Raw genomic sequence first — 24,064 nt, forward strand, 5'->3', positions numbered from 1 at the left:
GCCGGCACGGCTCCGCGCTGCCCTGGGCGGCCCCCGCTCCCTGCCCCGCTCCGGCACCGCCGCCGAGGGCTCCGCGAACCCTGCGAGGGGCAGCGCGACGATCTTTGTGTGAGTGTGTGCGGGGAGTGTGTGCGCCGGCGGCTCCCTCGCGGGCCGCGGGTGTAACGGCAACGCTGAGTGGCCGGCGGGCCCGTCGCTCAGCGCGCCGGCCAATGGCGGGGCGTCTTATATCGCGGGGAGTGTTGTGGCGCTCCCCGGGTTGCATGGCTCTGTGTGGAGCCGCGTTCCGCGGGCGCCGAGGTGGAGGGGCTGCGCTGCGAGCCGCGTCCGGCCCAGCGGCGCGGTGCGTACCCCGCCGAGGTGAGTGCCCCCGCCCGCAGACCCGCACCGGGCGGGCGGAGATGGGCAGCGGCAGGGAGGAAGAGATAGGGAGAGGGGTGCCCTCGCCCCACGCCTTACGCTCCGCGCCCCAGCGGTGGAGCAGCCCCCCGCGCCCCTCCTGCGGCGCTGGCGGACGGGAGGGAGGCGCGGAGCTTCCCCTGCCCGGCGCGGCTGCTGCTGCGGCTCCCAACCACTTTTCCTCCCTCTTGCCAGCCCTGCCTTCGTTTTGAAAGTTTGGGCAGCGGAGGACGGGTGGGTTGGTGCCGCCAGCCCTCCGCCCGGCCGGCAGGGTAGGGGTGACCGGAGGTATATGACGGGGAGGGGGCCAAGTGGATCGCGGTACAGCGCAGGGCATTTAAAACACCAGCGAGCCGAGCCCGAGAGGCGGCGGGGGTAGGCCAGCCAGTGCCAGACTGCGTTTGAAACCAGGCACCTCTCGCCGCCACAGAGAGAGGCAAGAACAGCGGCGGAGAGAGGAAGGGGAAGGAGGGCGAGGAGGAGGAGGGATGGCCACCGGCCGCCGCTCGGTGCGTGCCTCCGGGGGGACTTGACAGGGAAATCGCGGCAGACAGAAACGAAACTTCATCCCGCGGGGCGGCGAGGCGCGGGGGAGAGTGCGCGGATCGGTATCGGCTGCCGCCGGCCTGGGGGGCTCCGCGCCGCCGGGAGAAAGGGCGGGGGGGATATAAAACCGAAGAGGGGGAAGCAGCCGATCCAGCGGCCGCACGGGGAGCGGGAGGAAAAACCCCGGCGCCGACCCCGACAACAACAGCGGCGGCCGGGCTCGGCCGGAGAGTTGGGCTGTGCGTTTTCCGGTAGTCATCGGCGATGCACCCGGGGCGGCGGCGGCCCCGGTGGGCAGCGGGGGGGCGGGGGGCGGGGAAGGACCGTGCCCGGGTCTCCCCCGCTCGCCGCCAGCCGAGCCGGGGGGCCGCGGGGCTTTAACCGTGTGCGGGGCGGATTCGCCACTTTTTCCGGGGGAGGCCCGCGGTTAAAAGTTTTCTGCGGAGGTGAGTGTGTGCGGGGAGGCCGGGGCGCCGCCAGGCCGGCGGTGGTCACTCGGGCCTGGGGCGCCGAAACCATTGCCCGTCCTGCTCGTGACACGTCCAAGTCCCGCAGCCCGGCGGGGCGGCGGAGGGGCCCGGCTTGGCCGCCGGGGCACGGACGGGGTGCCGGTCTCCATGTGGGCTCTCCCGGCGGCGGCACCTCCTCCCCGGTGGCAGCGGCGGCGGCAGCAGCGGGATCATCGCCCGGGCCCGCGGGGAGGAGGAGGGGAGCAGCAGGGAGGTGTTTGCTGCCAGCCTGCCTCGCCGGAGCCCGCCGGGGAGGGCAGCTGGGAGGACCAGGGAGCCCCCCGCGCCGCCGCCCCTTCCCTGCGCGCTCGTCCGCCCCCAAAGGTGTTGTGCAGACTTTTCCCCCGGGAGGGTGAGATTTATGCGCTGCATTATTGCTCCTCTCCTCCCCCCTCAAAGCAAGATGGACTCTCTCGTCTCTCTCTCACTCACTCTCTCCCTCTCTCTCGTTTTCTCCCCCTCTCCCTGTGTCTTGTCAGCCTTCAAGATCGACATTTTGTAACTAGGATGCAAACTTGATGGTGACCGGGGGCGGGGGGCGAGGAGGGGAGACGGGAAAACCCTGGGTCACGGCGGTCTTACTCCATATTTAATACCTTTTCTTTCCACCCCACCCCGGAGCCCGGATTCCGGTGGCCCTACACTTTGCACGGGCGAGGGTGGGCGGAGGGCGGGCGGCGGCTGCGAGCGCCGCTCCCCCCGCGGCGGCCGGGGGTCGCTCCCCGCGGGCTGCGGTGGCGGAGGGGCGGCTGGGCGGCCGCAGCGCTCCGGGCGGCTCCGGCTGGGTTCTGCCGGGGGGCAGCGGGCATTACCTGAAACGGTGCTCCAGCCTTGCTGCCTTCGTCCGTCGCTCCCTCTGTCTGTCTCTTTCCCGGAGTGGATCTCGTACCTGCGGTCTGGCGGCTTATTCTTGTTGTTAATTTTTGCGTTGTTTGGCTTATCCACGCGCGGCGATTGATCGCTCACTTGTGTAAGTTCCCGGGGGTTATTGTTATGTATGCCTCCTTGCAGGTGGTGATCAACTTTCTGTCTTCTATTTTGATAATACATGCAAGTACTACTGTGTATGTGTGTAAATAATTACGTGATGCATCTCTGTGTGTATGTATGTGTGTCTGTGCGCGCTCATAAACATGCATCCGTATGAGAGAGAGAGAGAGACAGAGGAAGAACAACCCACCCTGCTGATGCACACTCAGATGATTTGCTCCATTTGCCCACTCCTAATGCCCTCTGAAGACACGGTGCATCTTTTGTTCGCTCCTTACGGTTTCCTGTGACTGTCATCTTGTTTTAATGACAGCTTAACTGGGATGGGGGTGAGGAGGAAGCAAGTTTCAAGTTTTGGGATCTCTCTTCTTGTTGGCAATGTGGTGAGTTGCAATATTGTAAAATCATGGTATGCTGATGATGTGCCTTTATTTGATACTTTATAGGTCATTATCACATGACAAAGGTTTTGAGACAGCTTCATCTTCGTCTGTCTGTAATTTCCATTTGCCTTTCTGGGTAAGTATGTGAACTGTACACATGAAAAAAGAACTTGGTTGTTGTTGATAGATAGAGGTCTTCGTGCTGCCACTTTTTATGAGGAAGATGCTTGTTCTGGTTTTAGCACCTCAGAAAACATGTCTTCTTTGGGTGCTAATAGCTACTGCTAGAATACAAAGTTTGTATGTAGAGTTCCTCCAAGTAACCTGGAAATTAAAAGGCTGTGCATATTCAGAGCTCTCTTTGCTTATTTTTTTTTAGTGGTGTTTTTTTTCCCTTAAACTTTGTGAAGACAACCAGCTGATTGACTTAGGGTGAAAGTTTTGGACCGAAGTAACATTAGAATATGCAAAGTGCAGCATACAGGTCGAAAATGTAATGAGCATGTAAAGTCCTTTTAAAATTCAGTGGTAGAAAAGTATGAGAATGTAAACTGAATAGGTAATTAGAAAACTCTGAAGGTCAAGAATCAGTGACAAGTTTAGCAGAACTGTAATGCTGATGCAACAGGAGTTCATTCAGTTTTAACACATAAACTGAGAGCTAATTAGAATTCCATCCCATGCTTATTCTGTATTACTGTTTTTACTTTTGGCATTGATGAATGCAGATGCCAGTCAATTTGAAATAGGTATCTTAGTGACTAACTTACTGGTATTCCTAAGTTTTCAGGTACACAGCAATTTTTTTTTTAATCTGCATGCTGGGAAAAGTTATGATAACTTCTGAAGGGTTTGACACCTTTTAAGCTGAAGTGGAAGTCATAGTTTAAGGAAGAGGTTCTAAATTTTTGGGGTCACATTTGAAGATGACATAAAATGAGTGGCATTTGGAGCACTTCTCATACAATTGCCCGTGGTGTCACTGACCTGAGTTTGGTCCAAAATGGAAGTGGGAGGTAGCATATCTTCTTGGTACTATTTTGCACGTAATTAAAAACAAGACAAGACATGTATTTGGGGTAAGCTTAGTACTCATAAATGCAAATGATTAATAACATACTCCTGACCTTTTGCAGGCAGCGTATAGCAGACATAGGGTAAGTGATGGTCCCAAACATGCTGACTTGAAGGGGGCTGTTGGGAGCAGCTGTTCTGGTATGATATTATAACCACAAAGCTAGTGTTAAGGCTGGGGTAACCACTGTGGGCAGTTGGTTTGAAGGGAGAATTCTGCTGTTCTCCAGTTCCTGCAGATTTACACCTTTGGATTTTGTATGCGGTGTGGTTAGTATGTGCAGGTCTCAGAGTATAAACACCAAATTCAATTACTGAATTTTTTGGGACAGACTAGTTGCATAGGAGAATATTGCTTTTAGTTTTATAGTATTACTGACACTGTTCTCTGAAGAGTAATTATTGCAACAATTTTTTCCAAGGAAAAATGCATGTGAACATTCAAAACTGGCAGATAGGCTTCAAAATGTTGATCAGGGCTGAATACAAATGTACTGATTTCTGAACTTAATTTTTTGTGTTTTCAGTTAAGAGTCACATGAGAGTGCTGTTAAGTGCTAAGGACATTTTCTTTATTTCGAGTAATAGTAAAGGATACTGAACAAGAATAGCTCAGAGACCTTGACTCAGGTCTTAAGTTATTGTCTGGTTTTAGTTTTGTTATGAAGTCTTTTGGATGCATGGAATGTTGATCTGGCAGTGAAGTGGTGATCATAATCTACCCACACTTGGAGAGGAGTGGACCATGATTTTGTGCATTGTGCTAAATGTATGTCTCACCTGATGTTGAACTGGCTTGAACAAAGAAAAGGATAGGGTATCATTTTTACGAAAAAAGCGTAATAGGAGCTTTAGAGGAAGAGAAGAAATACATTTCCTTCTAGCTTAAAAAAAAGGCAGTGAAAATAATGCACCTAGTTAAGGTGAGAATAGAGATGTTGTTAGGTTTGTCCATTACTAGAAATCTCAGTTTACTTTAGGGAGCTTTTATTTTGCTAAAAGGGAAGATTTCTTTTATTATACAGTTCTCACTAAAGTAACTGTGCATGACTGGATTTTAGTCATTCAGTCTTGACGTACAGGAGTTCTGGTTTGCTTGGCGAGTGCCAGTGCAGGGCTGGTGTGTCACAAGATAGAAGGTGATGAGCTGCTTTGATAGGGGCCTCGTGGATGTTTCAGAAATTGGCCCAAGCTCTCAGAAGTTTGTTGCACACTACTGTCCCTCTTGGCACAGCAAGCTGGTAAACCATGTCAGGTAGGCATGTAATTTAGCAGAAACATAGCTGGTTTCTGTGTGGAGGTCAACTCAGAGTATTTAAGAAGCTTGCTATTGACCCTTTGGAGTTTTTTGGGGGCTGCTTGCTGTAAGCTCATTGCCTGCAAAACTTCCATTGGCTTCTGCAGGAGGTTTATTTAGGAAAGGAGTGTAGGAGTGATGGTGAGAGGAATTTGTCCATGTTTATTTTTCCCCTTCAAGGAAGAAAACCTTTCTCTTTCGTAGCTGTTGTGTGAATAATTAAAGATATTAAATGTCAGTTTTCCACATAAAATATCAGAGGTAATCATGCCATTATTTTATAACTAATGTTGTTCCTGTTCATCTGGAATGCTCTTAATACACTTTGTTCATAAATTAGTGGTTCTGTAATTGGTGATCCTGTAAGCATGTGGAGATCTTGAAGCAGATGACAAGTCTTGTTAAATTCACTGGTACAACTGCCTGCATTAAGAGCTTAAAGTTCTTCCAGGGTGCTGCCACTCATGGTCTGGGGGCTGAGGATGCACAGTGTCTCTGGAGCTCATGAACACGGCATTAGGCAGGGCAGTCTTCTGGCACAGAGCTGGGGAAGGAGTGGTGTGAAGAGAGGAGAACTTGACTGAGTGAGCTGGGACAAGGTGCTCTTCCACCACATGTGGTGGTGGAAGAGGTGCAGGTAAGGTTGATGAGACCTGTGGTGTGCAAGGCTCTGCTGTGATGTGAAGTTTGTAAATAAATCTGCAGTGAAATTTGGATGCCTGGGAGGTGAGACACTGCTTCCCTTTCAACAGTACATGGCTTGTGTAGTGTTCAGATCCCCCTCTTTATCCGAAGGCGGTTCCTTGGTGGAGGAAGGTACTATAAATTAAAATTGGAACTGAAGTGAAACTCTCATTTTAAATTTTGAGTGTGTTGCAGGCTGTCTTTGTGAGCTCTGGTAAGTGATGTAGTCAAAACCAGAAGCTTCTTTCCAAATTTTGGACCCAAGCTGGACTTCCTGTGCCCTGTCATGATGATGGCCTGCTGTGGCCACCAGTGGAATCAGCAGCACACCTTTGGCCTGCTGATGGCTTCCAAGGTCTTTACTTGTAGAAGCATAGCCATATGTCCCTTGGTCACTTCTGAATGGAGAGTGACAGTACTTCCCTGCATCATTAAATCATATGGCGCCCGTATATTAGGGCAGTTTTCATGAGTGATTTAAGTTTTTCAAAGCAATACAGGTACTGTTGTACCTTACTGTAAACTTAATAATTTATGTTTTCATTATTATTTAGGGGTCTGTAAAGCTGGATTGAACTTATTATCATATGTATTTCAAAATATTCTTGAGAAAGAAATAGGTTAAAGTCATCCTTCTAACTTGTATAGTATTATTTCTTTTCCTTCTGGCATGTTTCTCCCTTTCCTGGGGTATTATTGCCAGAAGCCTTTTTGTTCAGTTTCATGTCAAAAGATTATTAGGACTTACTTCCTTTTTATTATTTTGTTTTTGCTTTTTTTTTTTTAAGATCAGGAATGATACAGTGTTTCTGTCTGAGAGTAATGGGGTGAGTGTGGTCCTGGTGGACATGGGAATTTCACAAAAGACTCCTACAGCTCCACCCTTCTTGATAGTTTTGGAAGGGGTAATACCTGAACCAGCCTAAGGATTACTTCGAATTTAAAAATGGCTTGATGAGCTGCTGTTTTGCATTGCTTGAAAAAGAAAAAAGCACATACTATTTTCTCAATAATAGTGATATTATTAATAATTGGCGGTTTTAGGCCTTGCCTTATTTATGTACTTCTGTCCTGTTTGGTGAAGTACACAAGCCATACTGTAATCACACACCTCAAGATCAGTAACAATCATTTTTTCCCAGTTTTAGGCATCTGAGATGAAAAGCTGTGAAGGAGTGTAGGCTTTCCTGCAGTCACTTAGCAGGTTAGCAGTAGCAGGGAATGGAATAAAATCTGCATCTGACGCCTTAGTTTTGTGTCCTTTCCCTTGCTCTGAAGCTTTCCTGGTAAGTGCTTGTCTTGAGATGTGAGTAGACTCACTGAATTCTGTGCCACTTGGACATCTTCTGCCAATACTCCGCTTTCATTCATAATGCTGTTTAAAAAAAAAAAATCCCACCTTCAGAGTATTGTGAAGTTACTGACTTACAATTTGATTATGTTTATTGACAACACAGTGTAAAAGTAGGAGGAGAGCTTACTTAAGAGCTTTTGCCAGTAAACATGGTATTTCAACTGCTGTTTATTGCAGTATTTATTACCCCTATTTATTTAATACTAACTTGGTGAAGTTAATGCAAGGAAGAAAATTATTCTTCACAGTGGTGTTTTTAAAATGTGATTAATGTGAAATAGTTCTTCACAATTAAATTATTTTTTCATATTCATAATTTAACAAAATTATGCAAAATGACAACTGATTTTCTTATAAAACATGGAATTGACAGAAGCAACTACTTTGGCACTCTGTCAGTATTGTGATAGGGTCACTTGCTTACTGAACTTTTATTTCTAGAGATGGTAAACATGTAAGATTTTCAGATTTGCTGTTTAGCGGTGTTTTGTTACTCAGAATAAAAATTTGATGTAAAAATTGGAGGTGTATTTGAGGAGTAAAGCACTCTTTACTTATTGCCTGGGTGTAGACCTATCTGTAATATTCTCACAATGGTAGCAGCATTTTATTATTTCTAATATTTATAAATTTAATTACCTAAGAAATGAATCAACAAAGAGGAAAAACATGGTTTTGACACTTTCCAGTGTTCGTGCTTTTTCCTTTTTCGCATACAAATGCATAATGTAATAGCAAGTCCTTATGAGTGTGGACAATTCAGCATGTGAAAATAAACTAGCTTCAGGCATATCTGAGTACAAAGAAACCTAGTACAACATCATTTCAATTTTTAGCGAGGGGAAGGAAAGTTAACAGGATTTTATGAGGCTACACTAAGAAAATCAGTTGCTTAGGAAGCATGGAATTTTTATTGTCAGAAATCTTTCACGTGGGTGTCTCTAAATAAGACATTTTATAAAATGTAGCAAATGCTGAAAGTAAGAAGCAGCATTTTATTGACCCTTAATGTCACAGAGCCTCATTCAGCAAAGATAAAAATAATTCAGTGGACTTGCACAACATGGGATCTATGGAACTTAATGCAAGTGGAAGCTCTCTTGACAAGAAGCTTATCAAGTCCTGTCTACACCTTCTCTTTCTGAGGGAAAGTGGGAAGGTATCTTCCCTCTGGCTGTGTGGTGTTTTGTTTGAGAGTTTATGATGTTTTCTTTCTGAAAGGCATTATGTGTGTAGCAAATTGTCTGCTTTGAGATATTGTGGAACACCCCTAACTGCTTCCTGGCTGTGGGATTACTCTCCTCTTACGCAGGTGTAGCAACAGGAAGATTTTTACCACCTTCACTCCTGCGAGGGGCTTTGTCCTGTGCTTCTGAAACCCTAAGGTCCCCGTGGTAGGGTTAGGCACATGAATTTAAGGCCTGCTCATCAGTTCTGCTCGTGACAACTGAGCTGACCTGTTGCAGGATTCAAGTGAGGAAGTCTTAAGCCTGGTCCTGTGCACTGGTGAGCTGGGTAAAGGATTGGTGGCTGTACTGTGCTGCTGAGTGTCAGGCAATATTTCAGTGCTTGACGGCTTTCATCCACTACCTTTCTGTTTGCTCCCCAATATGTTTTTTTTGCTCGCTATATAAGGACTTTTAAACTTAAACCTTGTTAGAAGTTGTCTGTCTTTTTGTTTTGAATATTTTGTTTTTTATTTGTACTCATGCCTTGCACAGTCAAGAGGTACCCAGCAATGACAGTGGGGAAAGCATGTCGCACAATAATAGTTAGGGTTGTGTCTCTTGCAGTAGAATGGTACATCTTCCCTCTGCAGCCTGTGTGTTCTATTAAACAATTCTAAGTTTTTGTTTGTGTATGTGAGAGAATGCATTGTTTTGTGGTTGACAAAGCAATATTTAAGAGAGACTTCAAGAGACATTTGAAGGTAAAGCTGGATAAAGAAAACATTAGATGAGAATGGAAGGACTAAGGGAGGACTTGATTTCTTACCTCATTTCATTTTTGTGGGTGGCTGTGTTTGAGTTCACTTTCCCTAAGTGGTGGTCTTTGAGCCACATCCTGCCTACAGTGAACTACAGTCAGCAACATCATGCTGACATATGGGGGAAGTACAGGAACATCAGTTTCTCCTAACCTCATGGCTGAAGAGCCTGATCCTGCAGTTAAAATTGTGCAGGTGAATTCCTGAACAAAAAGACAGAGCCAGACCTGCATCAGCAATGTGCACCCCTTTGCAGGTTTGCTGGCTGAAGTTCCTGGTGGCCTGTAATTCCTCAGGAAAGCTGCAGATTTCACATTATTCTTAATTATTGATGTGCAGATAGTCCTGCCAGGGACTGGCACCTGTTGTACTCACAAACTTACAGGCCATCCCTGACCTGATGGTGAGCTGAGAATAGAGAGAGACATTGCTGAAACATGCAGTGTTCCTGTAAATGAGAAGAGGGTGGAAGAGCATGAAGTGTGAGAATGCCATTTGGTAGATGAGAAGTCTTCTGGCACATAAGCCATTTTGTTCAAGTATGTTTGCTTCACAAGTTGGCTGTCTGTCTAGGGAAAGAAAGCATTCTGATGTGCTTCAAATCAATGGGCAGAGATGATAGATTTGGAAAGAAGTACCATTTTCACCTCTACTTCCTTGGTAAAGCTATCTTCAGCCGTTCTTTCTCTTTCCAAAAGGTTTCTTTATATCCAAATTTCATGTGGAGTAGTGTAAACTTCTTGCCTAGCTCAGTTCCAATCAGTCAGTGTTCCGTGCCACAAACTTGTGAGTTCCAGGGTTTAGCTCTTGTTTGAATATACATGTAATTCTTTTTCTTATTTAAGTTTCTTTATTTGTATTCCCTCTAATTTGTTTGAGATGCTCTTTCATACATTGTGTTAAACATCAATCATCAAATGCTCATAATGTATTTTGAAACAAGTATGCAAAATTGCAGCATGATCCTGCACTGATTACGGAACTATAGCATATGAATTAATAAGAAAATAAAACCAGCATAATTAATTTCCAGCTGCTTTTGGAGAAACAGAGGTGTTTATGAGGGGAAATTTGGTGTATGCAAATTAAAGAATGACAAAGCTGGTAGCAAATGTATTAATGCAGACAATTATTCACAATTTACTTATTCTGTTGTATTGATTAAAAATGTGTTTTAGTGTTGAAAGAGTAAGCAGAAGCTCCAGTGCCATTCTTCTGAAATGGTTGGACTAAATAAAAAGCGCAAGTGTCAGAAGTAGAGCAAGGGAAGGAAGTTTTAAACTTTTTCTTAGTGTGGAAGACCTTAAATAAAGGAAGTAAATGACAGATAACTAAGTGTAGTGGTGGATTTTGTCCATTTCTCATTACTATGAGATTTCCATTAATATGAGAAAATTGTCTGTTTGTGTGTAGGTGTGTGTGTTAAACAATTTTTGAGTTTTAAGCATTTCCCTTGCATCTCTTGTATGTGCTTGTGCTCGTCTGTCTCGCCTCAGCACTGTGTACCAAAGCAGCAGAGGGTAAATAGAGTCCATGGTTGAAAGTGACCCAGGTAAAATCTCACGCTGTGAGCGCCCTTGCCATAGTTTGGTCCTTCAGAGTCCTCTGGAGGAAGCTGTTGAAGGGATCTGGATACTCAGTTGCCGGTTTTGAAATCACTTGGCTGCTACTCATGGCTGGCCTGTTGTTCAGGTGGGAGCTCCAAACAAAGCTTTTGGGTCTCTGTGCCTGCAACATCTTCCTGGTTTTTAATCAGCAAAGGAAGATCCTGCTCTCCTGAGAGAGATGTCTAGAAGAAATGGATTATTATTTATATAGTGACATGGACTCTCGAGGATGTCCCCATCGAGCTTTCTGTTTTGCTGTGCCATGTGCTCATGGGGCCGAAGTGAGTGAGAGGATGCTGGAGTGCACCGAGGGAAGCACCTGAGAAAACTGACCAGATGCTATATTTTGTTTAAGAAGTGTTCTGCTGGTTTCTCTGCCATGGCTGATCTGGTTTCTGTGTGCTGCCTTGCTTTTCTGGATGGACCCACAGGGCTGCATTTGATGTTGGCTGTTACTCTTTGCAGAAAGAAGGAAATCAAAATGGGAGGTGAGGTTGTCATCACAGACATCCCCATGCAATGGGTTGCACAGAGAAGGGCACAGTTCAGATCTACAGTGGGGACAGTATGTGTTCTCTTATTCAAGGATCCCAAAGGGGGAAAAAAAAAAAATCTTTGAGTGGGGGATGGTGTTTTGTGGAGCTCTGACAGGCTTTGCAGAGATTGAGTAGGGCTGAAGGAGAGAGTGGGGGCAGGCACACTGAAAGCAGGGAGGGTTTTATGGCTCCTGTTCCTGGCCATTGTGAACCCCTCTGTACGTATGCTCCTGTGTCTGCTGCCTTGACATTCCAGTTACACCTATTGAACTGATTTAAATCAAGGTTTCGCTCAATAAACACTTGGGTTAAATCAGTGCTTGTAATCTCATTTTGCTTTGGTATTTTTGTTTCTTCAGGAGCAGTCTCCATTGGTAGACAACCATTAAAATATGTTGCCAAATTTAGCCTTTACACTGAATTAGGCACTACTTTTTTTTGTTACTTCAGAGAATGCACTGTATGCCTCTACACAGTTTCTTAAGTTATTTTATGGCCTATGTGCATTTATCTAGTTTACCACTGTTAAGAAAATTTTTATTTAGGACATGACAAATTATGCCTTTTTTTGATTGTGGCCTTTAAAAATGTCCTACTTAGTAAAATTACCCTCATGCACAAACACACAAATAAATGCAAATAGATTTTGCACTTAAAACTAAAGTATTATCCCTAGTAAGGTAACTGATTCTGCTTAACTTAATGCAAGCTTTTAGAAGTAACGGAACTCAAACTTCTTTGTTTTCTCAGAAGAGGAGGAAAACAAATAATCTTACTCTTTCGATTCCCAGTTAGTTTCCTGGCTTTACAGGAAGTGCCATTAAGAGACTTACAGAGCAAAGACTCTGCAGATGCAATGGACGGTATTAGTTTCAGGTAACTTAGTTCTAAACCTAATACTTGTTCTTGGTACTTCAAGGAAGACTTACCTGTTGAGTGTTTGAGCTTTGTTTGCTATTTTGACATCAAACATTTGCAATTTATTTGAATATAAATCGAGTTACATAATATTACAGTGGAATTTAACATTGGTTTGTAATTCAAAGGCAAATTGCAATTAGATTTTTTTTTGCTAAAACACATCTAGCAACAATAACATCTGAAATGCCGATGTGATTTCTTTGTTCAGAAAGAGTTCATTTGTAACAGTATCTGTTTCTGTTAAGCAGAATATATTTTTTTAGATTACTTTAGCATCTATTATCTGGTTCCTGTTTGTAATAGCAGATCTTCTGCCAATAGCAGTATCTTCTGCCATTCAGGAATGCAGAGTAGCTCACTAGGTAACACTATGACACTATGGCCATATTAATTTTTTTTTTTCTTATGGAAAAGAAAAACCCCTAGACCCCTCTGTAGCTTCTAAAAGATAGAGATCAGCAGATCTCTGTTTACATAGATATGTACTTAACATTAAAAAAATTAATTATTTTTAAATTGCTGTTTCAGGCTTTCCATTTGACTATGTGCTATGTGATTGTGACTTTAATGGTTGAGGGGGTACTTTACAACATCCAGGAAGGAATCTAGCACTGCTGGTGAGAGAAAGCAAAACATGAAACTGAGTTGTTAGTGGATGTTGCATGTATTGCTAATGTATTAGAGGGAAAAGAAATAAGGAAAAACAAATTGGTATATATGCCATAGCAGCTCTGTGGCTGACACGAATTCTACCCCCCACCCTACCAAAATATTAATAGCATCTGTGCAGTCAAAGAGCTTGATAACATGTATTGACTCTCCAGCTCCACACATTTTTTCTGCAGCAGGGGAACTCTGTAGCAGTATTTGTGACCATTAAGGAATGCAGAGTTAGACCTCAGGTAAGAGAAGAGTTGTGCTCAGAAATGCAGAGTGTGCCTGAGGCCTGGTACTACATTTACACAAACTGTGTACAAATGCAGTTTTGTCCCTGCCTCCCAAAAAGGAGGAATTACACACTTCAAGAAGTGGTTTTATGGCCTTCACTCCCTGGTGCAAACATAGGTTTCACGATCCTGTCTTTGTCCTGATTTTCTATTTTCTTTTGTATCAATGTATAGGGTGTTCAAAGTCTCAGCAGTTATTGTGGTCTAGTAGAACTAAATATGATAAGATTAGAAAGCTGAATAGAAATCAGAGGAAAACTGAAGCAAAGGTCAAAATGCTATTGCAGGTTGCAAATGTTTAAAATGGTCAATTTTTATAAAGAAATAAAAAGAAAGCCTTCCTTTAAAAAATGAACAGGAAAATTACTGAGTATTTCTTACTCTTAGGAGAACAAGCCAAAGTAAGATGAATCACTCATCCTGAAAGGGTTGTCATTTTCGTTTTCACATACATTTGATTCAAGATCAGTAAGAAAATAGCATAGTCATATATTTAGGTAACTTTTTGATAGGAGCTGTTTATTGCTGAAGCATTCATGTTTTTAACTGCTCTAAAACAATTAGCTTTTTTTTTAACATAAGTGTTCCAACAGAATGCTTTTTTTACTTCTCACCCACTGTGGTGGTCTTGTGGCACTCCACCTGGAGAACTTCATCCAGCTCTGGGATCCCCAGTATAATAAAGGCATGGACCTGTGGGGGCAAGTCCAGAGGAGGGGTATGCAGTTGATGAGAGGGCTGCAGCACCTTTCCTGAGAGAACAGGCTGGGAGAGTTGGGATTTTTCCACTTGATGAAGACATGGCTCCAGGAACACCTTGTAGCAGCTTTCTAGTACCTCATGTGGCCTGTGAGAGAGATGGAGAGGGACTTCTCATGAGAGGAGGTGGTAGCAGGATGTTGAGGTGAACTCTCTGTGTTTGGGGATACAAGGTTTGACTTCATGTTTCTCAGAAGGTTGATTTATTATGTTATATATTGTACTAAAATACTACATTAAAACTATATTAAAAGAACAGAGAGAAAAGAAAAATCAGAAGGTTACAAAGAACAGGAATAGAATAGAATGCATAACAAAATCCTGTGACTGTTCACAGCCTCGGCACAGGTGGCTGTGATTGGTCATCAATTGAAAACAATCCACATGTTCCAATGGAAGATGCACCTGTTGCATTCCACAGCAGCAGATAGTTATTGTTTACAGTTCTTTCCTGAGGCTCTTAGCTCCTGAGGAGGGGAAAAAATCCTAAGAAAGGATTTTTAAAAAAATACCATAGCTACAATAGGACAAGGGGGAATGGCTTCAAACTGAAAGAGAGTAGATTTAGATTACATATTGGGAAGAAATTCTTTACTGTGATGGGATGACTGCATTGGCTGCCCCATCTCTGGAAGTGTTCAAGGCCAGGCTGGATGGGGCTTGAGCAGCCTGGTCTAGTTGAAGGTGTCCCTGCCCATGGCTGGAGAGTTTGAATTAAATGACCTTTAAGGTCCCTTCCAACCCAAACCATTCTGTGATCTACAATGTGGCTGATTTTATAATTACTACATTTTCATAGGATTGAATTATTCTTGTCCTAACTTGCTTCTTCCTTCCCTCCCCTTAAGAGACATGTGAAATGTTGAGGCTTTCCTTCCTTTTAGAAAATAAATATTGGAGCCAAGATTTTATCAGGAGAACTTGTATCTTTGACATGTTCTGTCTGAAATGTCTCAGAGAAACCTGTTAATCTGCATGTGCTTAGCAGTGTTCTCCTGCTAGGTTACATTGAAATGGGCTACTGGTCAGGCTACAGAATCTGGGTGTAAAATTCACTTTGGTCTGAAATCAGAGTTGATATGAGCTTGTACAGTTCCACTGAGGCTGAACAGAATTTCGTTGTGTTAGTCTGGGGGACTGTGACAAAACCAGTTAAGAGAAGTGTGTTTAAAACATTGCTGAAACTACACCAGTAGCACTTGATCAGAAGAATGAGACACCCTCACTACTTTTTATTTTTTATTGGGGGGCAGGGGAAGAGGTGGCAGTGGGTAATGATGGTGGTGGTGTCCCATCACTGCAATTAAAACTCAGTTTTTTTCTTTTTCTTTGGAGAGTTAGTCAGATGGATGAACTTAGTGAAATAACCAACCGGCAATCCATATTTAGATGATGGGCCAGTCTTTTTTTTGGAATAATTTTAAACTGAGGAACCGGAAGCATTTCTGCTAGTGCTGAACCAAAGTAGAGTCTCTGCCAAGCAGTCTGCTTTTCTGGTGCCTGTAGCCAAGCACAGAGGGAGTGGAAAAGCAGGTGCACTGTCTTAGCCTGAGCACTTCAAGTTTGTGTAAGGTAAACTGCAGAGGAATGTCCTTTGCAAAGTATCATACATGTTGTGCACTGTCTGCAAAACAGATTCTGTTGCTTCCCCAAGTACTTCTCCCAAACACCAAAAGTGATGGGGGCAGCTTACCATATGTTTGATTTCACCCATCTCCCATCCAAAAAAGAGCTGTGCTGGTGCACAGGAGCTGCACCCCATTAGGTGTAATCACTGTCATGCTGAGTTCAGTGAGAACTTTGTTACAGACTTCAGTGGAAATAAAGATTTTCTTAAAATTCAGAATTTATGGATCTCATTCAGGTTTCTTGAAGGATCACCTGTACTTTACCAGTATCTGGTAAATCTGGTGATTGGCATGAATTTTCCAGTTTTACAAATGTGATTGAAAGTATACAGTAGCCTTAGAATAAAGGTAGAGTATGCCACTATAGCCTTTTCAGCTATGGAGACCAAATAAAACAGTTTCACCATTTACAAATGTGGGGTGGTGATAGCGTCTTCCTGTGTAAAGTGTTGTGCAGTTTATGAAAGAAAAACTAGTGAGTGAGTAGCAGGGCAGAAAGTTGAGAAGAGTTGTCCACATTTGTTATTTTGGGTTTTTTTGGTTTTTTTTTTTTAGCCCTGTCAGGGTAAAATGGCAGTTGCATTAGTTGTAGTTGTGTGGTAATACTTGGGGAAAATTTTACACTGAGGTTCAGTTTTGTTGATTGTGAAGATCTAGAAAAAGATCTTTCTCTGCTTCTTTCTCTGGAGAGGTGGACTTCAGGTCCACCCTACCAGAGAATCAAAACAATTCACTTTCTAAACAGGTATATAACAAATCTTCTAAGAGTGTGTACTGTAGAACACAGGTAGTGCTGTCATTTATGTATTAGGTTTTTTGCTAAACAGCATGTTTTTAGGGTGTAATAACATTTTATTCTTCTGTTGTAGTCATCAGCTAACTACATTTTTGTAGTCATCGATTAAGTACATTTTACAAACATTTCAGAACCAGTGCTGCCCACCCCCACTTTGCAGTTTGCAGACTAGACTCAGGGATATTCAGGTAAGACCAAGATGACTGGTGGTAGAATGAAGTACAGAATTCCTAAACTTCCTGCAAGTTCTTACATTACTGTTAAACTTACTACACCTGCTACCTCTTTGTTACTAAAATATCTGCCCTGTGCACATTACTTTCCTCTGCTGGTTGGTGAAAAAATGGTGATGAAGTGTTACCTGTTGATTTCTAGCTTACTGGTTGAGTACTTGTGAGCTTAGACTTGAGAAATCTGTTCACATCCAAATTCAATTCAGGATTCTTCCTCCACATCTAAGAGCTTGTGCTGCCTGATAGGAAAATACCCTTGCGAGTCAGAGCTTTTGGGCCTGGTCTTCTGTTCTTTCAAGCCAAGGTCTCTTCTTAATGTAGTGCTGTGTGAATATTGCCCTCTGTTCTTCCTAATGCTCTGAAAATTACTTTTGCAAGGATGCATAGGCATGTTTTATTTGCTGTACAAGATGTGTGAAGGTGCTAGAAACATATTTGTGCTGGTTCTAAGAATGAGCTAAAATATACTATTGCTCAGAAGGACTTTGGAAAGTCAGGCTTTGTCTATACCTACATATTTCAGTGTGTTCAGTTCAGCTCTTCAGCCAGAGCTTCTTGCTGTAAGGATTGGCACAAGTGGCCTGGAAGGAAATCAGCATTGTGGCAGTGTGGGGTTTTGCAGGGCACTTTGTAATTCAGGTGCCAAGTTTGAGCTTATAATTTAGTATTGGGTCAGTAACAAGCATGTCTAATGACTGTCTTTCAAAGCAGGTAAGACTGAGAATCCATGGATCTTGTGCTTTCATTTCTTAGGCTGGTACAGTTCAGAACTGTGGACTTGTATGCACCTAGGGTTTTGAATAACTTCTGTTTTCTCAGTTGATACACAGTCTTGAGCATACCAGAATCTGATTTACAGAAAACTCTTAATATCTTGTTCACCTTCTGGTTTCAGATTTAACTTTCTGTATGCTATACTGTGAATCTGTAGATCCCAAGGACATCATCTCCCATCCTTGCTCTACAGTTCCTGCTAGCACTGAGGTTTTTTAACCGCTCACCTTTTTTTTATAAATGTGAACAAATTTGCATCTTTTGGACTGAGTCTTTTCATTTGTTGGGTTTATCCTTGGGACAGGGTCCTTGCAGCATTATTCTGGTAATTCTGTCTGCAAGAAAAAAACCCAAAACAACTGAAAAACAAATTCTAAAAAAAACCCCAACAAAACAAAAAATGGAAAAATAGCCTGTGGATGTTAAGGAGCTTGTCCTGAAGAATGCTGGTCCTGCTTGTTGTCCAAAGAATTGATTTTTATTTCACAAATACAAAAGTTTTTTGTTCCATTCATTTTTAAGAATTGTGCTTCAGTTGTGGAGAGCACAAAGATCTTTATATACTTGATTATTTTAGGGCCCAGTCCTGCAGTGCCTCTGTCATAGCAGTCTCCTTGAGCTATTGCAGTTGCAGGATTGAAGCTGTACATGCAGCTAATCTTACAGGGGCCTGATCCTGCTCTGAGACCTTTTGGCACAGATCCTTGGGCATGTGCACAGTTGTGGGTAAGCTCTTGTGGCTTGGCATCAGTGAAACAATGGTGTAGATGGATCTGATTGTGTGTTCGGGTTTATGTAGCAGTGAGGTTCCTCTTGGAAATCTCATCAAGCAGGCTATGTACAGAAGTTTGTAAAGTCTGTAATCTGGGTGATTTTTAGAGGTGATTCTCAAGAAATAAGATAATTAGATTCAGAACTTGCCTCTTTTCTCCTTGAAATGTAAGGCTAAACAGTTGACAGCGAAAGTAGATCAATAAGAATATAGATAAAATAAAAAACAGAAGGAGCAAGTAGCCCAGTAGTGTTTGGTTTGTTTTGTGGGTTTTTGTTTGTTTTTAAATACTTCTTTTTCCAGTAAGTACATGAATAAAGTAATTAATTTATGTAACTTCTTGGAAAGTTCCCTCAACAAGTTTGCAAAAGTCAAATAATGTTTTTGTAGAAAAATAAATATTCTGAGAAAATGTAAAACAAATCTTATCCTGACAGCTAGGCAGTAGTGCTTCAGATGGGAACCAGGCTCAAGCCATGTCATGACTCTTCCTTGACCTGGACCAGATGTTTCTGTCTTCTTGGAGAGCTCACAACTTCAAGCAAAGTTAATGCAGGTCAGTTTTTGCTGCTACAGGAAATACTTGTGAACTTAGACTTGAGAAATCTGTTCACATCCAAATTCAATTTTGCCACTACAGGTGTTCAGAATACTGTGCAATACTTCCAGGAAGAACTGAAAAATCATCGGGTACTTTTCAGTCTGCTGCTTGGGAGTCCTGTATTGTCAGGTCCAACTGAGTTACACTTACCCAAAGTGAGCATGTCTAGTCAGGGTATGAGAAGTCTGTGTATGCTTCCACTGGTTTCAAAGCATCCTGAAGAGTAAGGTACTAGCTCAACTCTGGTGCTGCAATAGTGCTCAACTCTCTGCTGCATGGGCATGCAGACATGCAGAAAGTTAGCTCAGGAATCTTCCTGCTGGATTAGTAACGCTGCAGAATACAGGACTCTTAGAGAAATAAAATGAAAATTAAAGGATATGTCAGGATATTATTCACTTGCATCAAAATGAAATTTCTTACGAGGTCCTACTATTTACTTACGTGCTACGGTGTTATTGAGACCTGCAGTGGGTGTCAGATTCGATCCACTCTGTTGCTAGAGCATGCTATTTCTTTTTCTCTGTAGCCAGGGACTGAAGGTGGCTCTTAGGTTCATGTCTGCAGTTACAGTGAGACTGACATAACATCAGAGCGCTGCTCCAGAGCAAGGAAAAATCTGAAGCAAGTAAGCTCTGGGTAAGGAGGTGTCTGTATTCCTGGCATCCACAGTGAGGTAGAGAATCGTGGTGCCTGTCCTGTCCTTGCAAGGTGCTGGCTGTTTTGGGGTCAGGTAGAATATGCTCTGTGGTTCTGATTCCCTCATCATCCAGACTAATAACTCTTCTACAGCTCCTTGCCAGTTTGTCTGTCTGAATTTCCTGTAGTGAAGATTGGGATGGGTAAGGACAGCTGTGAGAGGAGCGTTTTGGTGCCTTCCAGACAATACCGCAGTCTGGGAGACATTCTCTGTGTTGGAGCAGAGGTGTGGTCAGAGATTGTTGTGAACACCTATGAGCATTGCCTTGTAAGTTAATTGTGTTGTTACTAGAACCTTAAAAATACAGAAGGAGAGATAAAGGGTTGTGTGTGAGGGAATATGCTGGCCGTCAGAGACAATCACTTCTGAAGTTACCAGGGAAGCTAGTGAGATTCTGAAACTTTTTATTTAAGAACATAAAATTTATGTTCTTTAGGTATGCTGTGCCAATTGATTCATAGCCTGACATTTTGTTATTCAGTCTTGAGCAAAAATTCATTCTGTTTATGGATTAAATAAGATACTCTTGCTGCATTTCCTTTGGCTGTGGATCTGTTATTATTGTTCTTGAGTCCATTTATGAACTACTAAAGCCTTTAGTAGAGATGATTTGCTTTTGACATCAGGAAGAACTGTTCTTGTTTCAAGTATGTTGACAGCTTTTTCTCTAGCAGAAGGAAGTTCCAAGGAGTTAAGTTTGCTACAGTTAGCATCAAGTACCCAGCATGATAGATCTCCCAAGTTCACTGAAGCAGTTGTGGGGTGGTGGGAGGGAAGAAGTGCTCCCTAACTGGTCTTGCATTTTTGTGCCTCTGTAACAAATCACTCGACTCCAAGAACAGACTGGAGCAGGTTTGTTAAGGTTGTTGATTAGGTTCATGGAGTCACATCATCTGCAATCCTCTGTGCTCTTTCAGTTTTGATATTTAGAATAGCAGAGGTTTGGCTTAAATAAAAAGAGAACCTCATCCCTTCCCAGTGATTGCAGCTGCTGTTGTCTTTTGCATCTCCACAAAGTAGGTGTGAGAAATTGCCTGTCAGAGGGGCAGCAGACAACATGTAAGGCGCAAGGATGAGGATCCGTGCATCTTCGCCTTCTTGTTATTGTGGTGGAAAAGTCTTTCTATTCCAGCTGTCTTATTCTTCTTTGGAGAACTTGACTTATTCATTAAGTTGGCCATGTGTGATAGAGGTGGCTGGATGAGGAGAGGAAAAACAAAAAATAGGAAGTCAAATTACAGTTAAAAAGTAAATACATGGAATAGGGTCTTTCGGGAGAACTGGACATGTTATCACCATATAAAAAGTTAAGCGTATATGTAATTCTTTATAAGACTGAGGTTATTACTTGGTTTCAAAATTGCACCTGAGTGCAAGGATTTTCAGTCTAAATTTGTATTCCGCATGGAATCTATTTTGAATATGTGAAATTTGCTAGTGGTGACAAGTATTTGATCATAACGTTATTTTAAACTTGGACACATCAGCTTCCAAAACTTAGGACTCTTGACAGGTATTTAAATATTTAAAACACCCTCTATAATATTACTAAATCCAGCAGTTCAACTGCATAAACAATGCTAGGGATAATGAACCAGAAATATTCAAAATGGCATACCCTCTCCATAAATATTTCTCTCTTATTTCAACATTCACTAGGGTGAATCACAAGAAAAGTAACTCCTAAATGTTTATTTGTTTTAACTCACTAGTTTACTGATGATCCAAGCTTTCAGGGAAACCCATGAAGTCCCACAAGGTGGCAGGAGCTGACTGTTCTATACTAGACTATCTAAAGAAAAAGAAAGGTGATAAACTAATTTTGGTAGTGGCATGCATTCAGATCATAAGCCAGTTAGGCCAACATTTCAAAATCCCACCTTTGTGTTTCTTAGACTTGTGAATAATTTTGGCAAGTGAACAAGATTCTGTCCTCCAGAATCTTACTTCCAGACAGAAAATTCAAGCATTCTTACTTTGCTAGCAAAACAGGACCTTTATTTTCAGTAGGTGGTGGTAATTTGCTTATAACGTGCATTGTCAGTGTAAATGGAGAGCAGGGGTGAATCTATTCAGGAACTTGGCAATAATTGACATTCACAGTTTAACAAATTGTAAGTGAGCATCTCCAACTTGCACATTCACACTGTGGGAGTGCTGACCATGAGGTGTGACACAAGGCTCAGGAACTGCAGAAGCGAAGGAATTCTCTGCTGCTTCAGTGAGGCTGCAGAGATATTTTACTTTGGAATCAAAACATCACTAAAAGTGTTAGAGTTGGGGGATTATTGGCTAGTACATAGACCATAAGGCTGAAATTTTGTTTTTCTTTTCCCAGTGCCCCAGTCTTTATTTAGGCTGCTGGAATTCTTATTCTGCTTTTCTTGCTTTTATTTCCATGTACCTGTTGATAGGCCAACACTTTCCTGAAATATTCTGTGATCAGGATGTAAAGCACAGCAGAAAAGCAATGGGGTTAATCAAGTATGTCTCCTCAAAAGCATGATTTGAGACTTGTGGTTATATCCCCATGCTTGCTTAACCTTGCACTTTGAGTTCCAAGTCTCGTTTTTAAAAAACCTCTCTGGCCTGCCTTAGAAATCCATGGACTGGAGGGTTTTAGTTGGCAGAAGTAACACAGAAAGAAACAGTAATAAGATAAAGTGGTTATCTCTGATTCAGTGGACCACAAAGTATTGGTTTGAGACTTGTGAATCCCTTGATTTGTGTTTAGAGATTTTATTTCAAATCAGCTGATTTGGTTTTTTGAATGAGAGGGCAAATGTGTATATTAACCAGGTATCATTGGGAATGTGAACAGTGCTGCTTATGTGGACAGACAGTGCAATTCTGTAGGACTAAGGTGAAACAGATTCAACAGAAACAATGCAAATCAACAGATTCAACAGAAACTATAAATTCAGTAGGACTAGGTGAAAGATTAGGTAGCTTTTTTAATCAGTAGACAGATACTAGGAGTAAAAATAATTCAACTCTTGTAAGAAATTTAAAATTCCATGCCACTTGGTGTCAATTACTTGTCATTATGACGTAGAGAAAGTTTCTAATCCTGTGTTATGGGGATATCTGTAGTAGCCATATAAGGTAAATGAAGTGAAAATCCTTCCACACCTGATACAAAATAGTATTGATGAAAGGAACTTACTACACAATTGATTTTAAATGTTCTTGACTTACAAACCTGTTGAACTAGTGTGTTGTCCAGTAATATACCTACACCTCATTAGTGACAGGTGTGATGGGATGAGATAGAGATGACCATTCTCAGCAGCAGCCATGAAGAAGTAGCATAAACCATTGTCCTGCCAAAATATGTGACCTTGAGGAACATTTATTTTTATACCCCTCTTTGCAGGAATGCTTGAAATTTAGAAAAACCTTTGTGTTTAGAGCTGAGTAATTTTACCTGAGTAATTTTAGTGGCTGCAGTCAGATGATACTTATAGTTTCAAGTGAAAATTCTGTGATTTTTCAATGGTTACACCTTTCATTTGCCTCTGATTTGAAAGAAATCTTAATTTTTACATTAAAATCTTCAAATAATGATTAGAAAGTAAATAATTACCAAGAATTCAGCATTTGAAGAATGTACTAGTGAAAGTTGTTCAATGCAGTTGAAAAGGTGCATGATTTACAGAGTAATGCACCAGTAGGATCAGGACTCTCAGCTGTGGATTATTATGTAATTGTTTCTTATTGAAACAAGCCTGGCTATATCTGCCATTTCTTCTGTTTGAAATTTTCAGTCACACAAGTGAGGTAGATGCCTCACTTCCATTGCAACTCAGTGGGTCACTTATACTGATGTGAAATACTTGAAAAAAACCCTACATACCTGTATGTAAATATGATTAAAAAAATCAGTTTCAGACTTTAAGATGGAAGATCATGTATTACTGTGGTGTCTGTGTTCAGCAGTGTTAAGTGTAGACCCAGTATGCTGCAAACATGGATGTTGATGTGGCTTGCAGAGAGTTTGCTACTGCTGCCTCTTCAGACCGTGGTGTCCTGGGTAAAGTTTGATTCTTACGTTTCTTTATGCACAAAAAGTCAGCGATCATGATAATACCAGGGTTAGAAAGAGTAGTGCAAGCAACTCATTTTAGTTTGACCACACAGTCAATGCAGAAAAATGCTCTGGAGTGTATGGTGGCATATGTCTTTTTGGGCAGAGGAGTAGCTTTCCAGAGAACGGTGGATGCTGGGGGATGGTGTTTCTCAGCAGTGGCAAATAAATGATTATGAGAGATACCTGATTTGTGGTGTACTTAAAATTGTTTTACTGAACTGGGAGGCTTAGTAAAGATTATTGAATAGTTTGGCAATTGATGGCAATTGCTGTAAAACTCCAAATTAATTGCAGTATTACTAGAGGAAACAGCTGGGAGGTGAAGAGGACTGCACAGGGCATGTGCCCCTCCAGCATAGGTGTCTTCTTCCAGGGAACCCAGGGTCTTCCCACCCTATCTGCCAAACTCTGTCTTAAATGCCTCAACTGTTTGCTGACTTTGGTTAATTCAGGGACAATTGGAGTTTTCCCATCCAC

At 42.4% G+C, this 24,064-nt stretch overlaps 1 protein-coding gene across 6 annotated transcripts in view; it reads left to right on the plus strand.

The window, feature by feature from the left end:
* Positions 1 to 242: 242 nt before the first annotated feature.
* The window catches only part of BBX (BBX high mobility group box domain containing), a 134,213-nt gene continuing 110,391 nt past the window's right edge, over positions 243 to 24,064 (plus strand). For 2 of the 6 annotated variants that reach the window (XM_041463896.1, XM_041463899.1), the window contains exon 1: positions 261 to 360. The gene's annotated coding sequence lies outside the window, so the exon portion shown is untranslated. Of the gene's footprint in view, positions 361 to 1,261; positions 1,392 to 2,890; positions 2,964 to 18,682; positions 18,753 to 24,064 lie in introns of those variants that run through there. The other 4 variants (XM_041463894.1, XM_041463893.1, XM_041463898.1 and 1 more) reach the window with 4 other exon arrangements.

This window comes from Pyrgilauda ruficollis, unplaced genomic scaffold (genome assembly GCF_017590135.1).
Source record: "Pyrgilauda ruficollis isolate IOZ18807 unplaced genomic scaffold, ASM1759013v1 scaffold17, whole genome shotgun sequence".
Taxonomy (NCBI): Eukaryota; Metazoa; Chordata; class Aves; order Passeriformes; family Passeridae; genus Pyrgilauda; species Pyrgilauda ruficollis.